Here is a 6,410-nt window from a genome sequence, read left to right on the forward strand (position 1 = left end):
GAGGGAGGGAGGGAAAGAAGGGAGGGAAATAAAGAAACTCATTCCTTTTTTTGTAATATTACACTATACAGATATGCCATATTTATTTTCTTTAGCTTATTTTTTGAAGTTTTCATTCTAATTACAGTTGTTAACATACAGTGTTGTATTAGTTTCAGGTGTACAATATAGTGATTCAACACTTCCATACAACACCCTGTGCTCAACACAAGTGCATTCCTTAATTCACTTACTTAACCCATGGGTATACTATATTTTAGATCCATTAATCATTTGGGTTGTTTTCACTTTTTGGCTATTAAAATGAATAATACTGCTATCAACACTTGTGTACAAGTTTTTGTATGGGCATATGTTTTCATTTCTCTTGGATGTATACCTAGGAGTAAAATTGCTGGGTCGTATAATAACTCTATGTCTAATATTTTGAAGAACTGCCAAACTGCTTTCCAAAGCAGCTGCAACATTTTAACATTCCCACTAGCAATGTATGAAGGTTCCAATTTCTCTATATACTTTCCAACAGTTGTCATTGTCTTTTTTCTTATTGCCATCCTAGTGGGTGTGAAGTGGTATCTCATTATGGTTTAATTTGCATTCCACTAAAGGCTTAAGATGTTAAATATCTTTTCATATGCTTATTGGATATTTGTATATCTTTAGAGAAGTATCTGTTCAAATCTTCGCCCATTTTTTGTTGGGTTATTTGTCTTTTTATTATTGAGTTATAAAAATTCTTTATATATTCTGTATGCCAGTCCCTAATCAGATGTATAATTCACAGATATTTTCTTCTATACTGTAGGTTGTCTTTCACTTTCTTGAAGGTATAATTTGCAGCAGAAAATTTTTGAATTTTGATGCAGTCTAACTTATTTTTTCTTTTGTTGCTTGTGCTTTTAGTGTCATATCTAAGAAACCATTGTCTAATCTCAAATCACAAAGATTTACTCCTATGTATTCTTCTAGCAATTTTGTAGTTTTAGTGCTTAGATGTCTGATGCTTTCTGAGTTAGTTCTTGTGTATGGTGGAAGAGATCCAACTTCATTGTTTTTGCATGTGTATATCCAATTATCCCAATGTCATTTGCTGAGAAGACTGTTTTTTTCCTATTGAGGTGTCCTGGCACCCTTCTCAAAAATCAAATGGCTATAAATGATTTATTTCTGATTGTCAATTTTATTTTATTGACATATTTCTATCCTTACGGAAGTACTGCATTCTATTGATACTGTAGCTGTATAGTAAGTTTTAAAATAGAGAAATGTGAGTTCTACTTTGTCTTATTTTGAAGATTCCTTTGGCTATTTTGTGTCTTTCACATTTCCATATGAAATTTATGATCGTGTTGTTATTTCCTACAAAAAAGTAAGCTGTGATTTCATAGAGATTGTGTTGAATTTGTAGATCAATTTGGGGACTATTGCCATTTTAACAATTAAGTCTTCCAATTTATGAGCCTGAGATGTCTTTCCATTTATTTAGATCTTTAATCTTTTTCAACAGTGTTTTATAGTTTTAGGTGTATAAGTCTTAGACTTCTGTTATTAAATTTCTTCCTAAGTATGTTTATCCTTTTAGATGGTCTTAGAAGGAAATTTCCTTAAAAGGAAATTTAATTTCATTTTCATATTTGTATTGCTAGTATATAAAAATACAGTTAATTTTTTTGTATTGATCTATTCTGCAATCTTGCTGAATTAATTTAATAGTGTGTGTGTGTGTGTGTGTGTGTGTGGTGTATGTATATAGTAATTTTCTACATAAAAGGTCATGTGATGTAATAATGGACATCATTTTACTTTTCCAATCTGGATGCTTTTCTTTTTCTTTCTTAATTGCTCTTTCTAGAACCTCTACTACAATGTTTAGTAAAGTGTCAAGAGAGAACATTTTGGTCCTGTTACTGATCTCAAGGGGAAAGCATTCAGTCTTTTACCTACAAGTGTGATATTAGTTGCTGGTGTTTCATAGATGTCCTTTATCAGGTGAGGAAGTTCCTTTTAATTACTAGCTTGTTGAACATTTTACATGAAGAGGTACTGGATTTTGTCAAATATTTCTTCTGCATAATATGGGAATGATTGTATTTTGTCTCTTCTGTCAACATGGTATATTATTGATTGATTTTAATAAGTCAGAGCAACCTTACTTTCCTGGATAAATTTCACTTGGCACTGGTCATGATCTTTAAATTTTTTTTTAATGTTGTTAGATTTGGTTCACTAGTAGTTTGTTGAGGATCTTTGTGTCTGGATTCAAAAGAGATACTCGTCTGTAGTTTTGGGATCTTTTTTTTTTTTTGTGAACTCTTTGCCTGGTTTTAGTATCAGAGTAATAATGACCTCATAGAATGACTTGAGAAGTGCTCCCTCCTTTTCTATTTTTTTTGCAAGAGTTTGTGAAGGATTGGTGCTAATCTTTCTTTAATGTTTGGTAGAATTCACTAGGGAAGGCATCTTATCCTATCCTCTTTTTTGTGTGTGAAAAGTAGTTTTCCCCCTTAAATGCAGATTCTCAGGCCACACTCTAGACCTACAGAATCAGAATCTGCATTTTTAAAATAATTATTTATTTTAGAGAGAGAGGGAGAAAGAAAGCATGAGCAAGAGTCGGGGATGGGACAGAGAGAGAGAGAGAATCTCAAAACAAGCTCCACACTGAGCACGGAGCCCTCATGGGTCTTGATCTCATGACACTGGGATCATGACACCAGCCAAAACCAAGAGTCCAAGGCTCAACTGACTGCTATGAAGGTGCAGCTTCTTTGTGAAGTGTTTTATTACTAACTCAATCTCTTTACTTGTTACAGGTCTATTCGGGTTATCTATTTCTTCTTGAATCAGTTTCGTACTTTGTGTTTTTCTGAGAATTTGTTCATTTCACCTAATTTACCTAATATGTTGACATACAGTTGTGTATAGTGTTCTCTTTAATCCTTTTTATCTCTCTCTAGTTGGTAGTGATGGCCCCTCTTTCGTTCCTGATTTTGGTAATATGAAGAGTCTCACTTTTTTTCTTGGTCAGTCTACAGATTTGTCGATTTTGTTGTTCTTTTCAAGGAACCAGCTCTTTGTTTCATTGATTTCTTCTGTTATTTTCTATTCTTCGTTTTGTCAAAAGTTTAGAAATAGCTGAAGTAAACCAGTGAATCACCAAAGTACTAATTAATTAAAATTTACTGTGCACCCACCAAAAGACAGTTTGCAAACTGGGAGCCCTCAAACCAAAACATGGAATGACTCCCAGGGGTATATGTTGCAAAGCAGCTTATATAGTGAGAAAACAGTGTCTGCTTATTCTTCACAGTGATTGGTTATAATATTATCATTTCTTCAAATGATGGGGAGCTGGGCAGTCATTACCTCATATCAACTTCATATTGAACAGTTTAAATTTTGCTTATGATTTTCAGAGACATAGGTAAAGAACTGGCCCAGGACAAGTGAACCTTTTCAAATGAGTTGAAGTAATCTTTGTTTGTACAACTTAAATGGTTTTGTTGGCTCAGGGAATATTCAAGGCTGTTCTCTGTTTTTGATTTTAACAATTCCCCCTTTTTGGCCATTCTATAAGCAAGCTAAGGGTATGACCAAGCAGTATAATGTTATTCTCAGTTACTACTGCTGATGTGGTCAGATGAAAAACCACATCCAGCGTTTCTATTAGTTGTGTCATTAGGCTGGAGGACCATGAAGTGATCATTTATGTGGTTGTTGTTGATTTCACCCTGTTGTCTGATCCTAATGGATACCATTTGGCAAGTGAGTGGCCACTGACAGACTTTGAAAAACCTCAAGAGTATAGAACTTGAAATGAGTACACAGAGAACAATAACCAAAGATCGAAAAATTTCCTGAAGCACAGATTTCCAGGAGCCAAGATTTAACCAAATAAATGCCCACTCAATTTTAAATAACCAAATAAATAACCAATTACATCACCACAATTAAATACCCCCTCAAGTGGGTAATATATATATTTTTTTACATTGGCATTTCTATGGAGACAAAAGGAAAACAAAGTTAATAGTTTAAGCAAATTATAAATTCAGTTTCTAAGTTTAGAGAGTGGTCAGTTGAGAAGATTTCTAGGTATCAGTTTCTCTAAGCATCTTCAGATGGGGTGGGGTGGCAATCTGACAGATCATCCTGGTTTGCAGTTTGAATTGGCCTGGTGACCTTTCTGGTTGCTATTGGCAGCAGGCATGATTTGTCCACACAGGAGCTGTTGTGATAATTTCTCTGAAGGTTATATCAATTTGTCCAACATTAGCTTGCCTGACTTTGAGAAAAGGGTAGTTTTAGTTTTCTGGTGAATTCAAGTGGAAAGACTGGGAGAAAATTGGAAGTGTTAGTTTGGAGAGTGCCAGCCTAATATTGGAGAAAACTAGAAGAATTCAGGATCCAGCCCAGTTTTCCAGATAGAAAACAAAACCTCAAAGATGATTAACAGCACTAGAATCTGTTATCGATAAAGGTGTATGACTAAAACATAATTTTTCTGTAGTCATTCCCATTTCTGTCAAAGATAACTGTAGTAAGACTGATTTGTTTGCAAAGTAAGTCTAGTTTCAATAAGCTTGGACTTATTATTTACTTAAGTGCAGCAAGAAGAAGAATAGACTATATAGCTCTTTTAAATCTGCATTGCTTGGTGTTCTTTTTTTTAAGTATTTTATTTATTTATTTGACAGAGAGAGAGAGAGCGCGTGCGCAAGCAGGGGGAACAGCAGGCAGAAGGAGAAGGAGAAGCAGGCTCTGTCCTGAGCAGAGAGCCTGACTCGACTGAGGGGTGGATCCCAGGACACCAGGATCATGACCTGAGCCAAAGGCAAACACTTAACTGCCTAAGCCACCCAGTACCCCTACATTGCAGGAATTTTTATAAGGAATTTCAGATTCAATTTTCAAAAGCCTCCTGAGGCTAGGAAGTCAAGCCAAGGACATGTCCAGTTGTGTCTTGTTGCAAGGAGAACAAATTCTTATTGAACTTATGCAAATACATGTGTTGTGGGATCAGGTAATGAGAAAAGGATAAATATTTCAGCCTCCAATGCAAAGGTCCACTTTACTAAATTGCTATAAGTTATACATAGCTTGAAAGAAAGGCGAAAAGGGAGTCCTTTAAATCTGGAAAAGAAAACATTAAAGAATTAGTAATGTTTTAAATAAAGTCATAAAAATTATAATTATCTTTATTAGTTCATTCAGTGTTATTGTTTTGTTTGATCTTGGGTTAGCAGCTTTATGAATCAATTGGTTTTCCATTAAAGTTTTAGAAATTCTTACCCAGTGGTGCCTGGGTGGCTCAGTCAGTTAAGCATCTGCCTTCGGCTCAGGTCATGATCTCAGGATCCTGGGATCCAGCCCCACATCAGGCTCCCTGGTCAGCGGGGAGTCTGCCTCCCCCTCTGCCCCTCTCCCTCCCTCCACCTCCTGCTCATGCACTAGATCATGGGCTCTCTCTCTCTCTCAAGTGAGCAAATAAAAATATCTTAAAAAAAATTCTTACCCAGGTTCAGGTTACAATCTTCAAGTTATCAGAATCCTGCCTTTTAGTGTACCTGTCAGGGTCTTTTCCATGAATCTCTTTGAAGATAAAGCACTTTTGCATAAACATCAGTGTAAAACAATAACTATAAATGACGAAAGCCTTAAAAATGGCCAGTTAAAGATCTGATGAGTTCATATACAATATACACAAAAAATGATGCAATTGATAAGTAAATTTAGTTATTTTTGTGACATACAATATGCTTTAAGATAGTGATTAGAATTATGACTGATAACATTATACCAAGTGGGTAAGGAAGCTGTTAGAAATAATAAAGGTAAAAGAAAGTAACTGTATAAGGAAAGTGGGTAGGCATATGTGAACTGACAAATTTATAAATATATTTCATAATTTCTAAAAGTATATTCTTCCTCATAGTAAATTTTTCAGTGTGATACAAAACATGTTTATTAATGGACCCAAATATCTTTTGTATCCCTGAAAAAATTTAAAAGCCAGAAGTAGATAAACTTATGTTTAGCATTTAGTGTTTATCTTATTTGAAATGATTTAGATATGCAGCGAGTATCCATTATTTAATTTAATATAAATTTTTATCTTAGAATAATTTAGAGTAATTTAAATATACTTGTTTTTTTAAGGTTTTATTTATTTTTTTAATTTATTTTTTATTTATTTGTAGCATAACAGTATTCATTATTTTTGCACCATACCCAGTGCTCCGTGCAATCCATGCCCTCTATAATACACACCACCTGGTACCCCAACCTCCCACCCAAATATACTTGTTTTTAACAATTATGCTTGGGTTAGACATTAAACAATTAACCATTAAGTCATTTTTCCTGTTGACAGATTTTGAAGGTATAGAAGTAGGATGAGCTTATTTGGT

Source organism: Mustela nivalis (assembly GCF_964662115.1).
Source record: "Mustela nivalis genome assembly, chromosome: 4".
NCBI classification, from domain to species: domain Eukaryota; kingdom Metazoa; phylum Chordata; class Mammalia; order Carnivora; family Mustelidae; genus Mustela; species Mustela nivalis.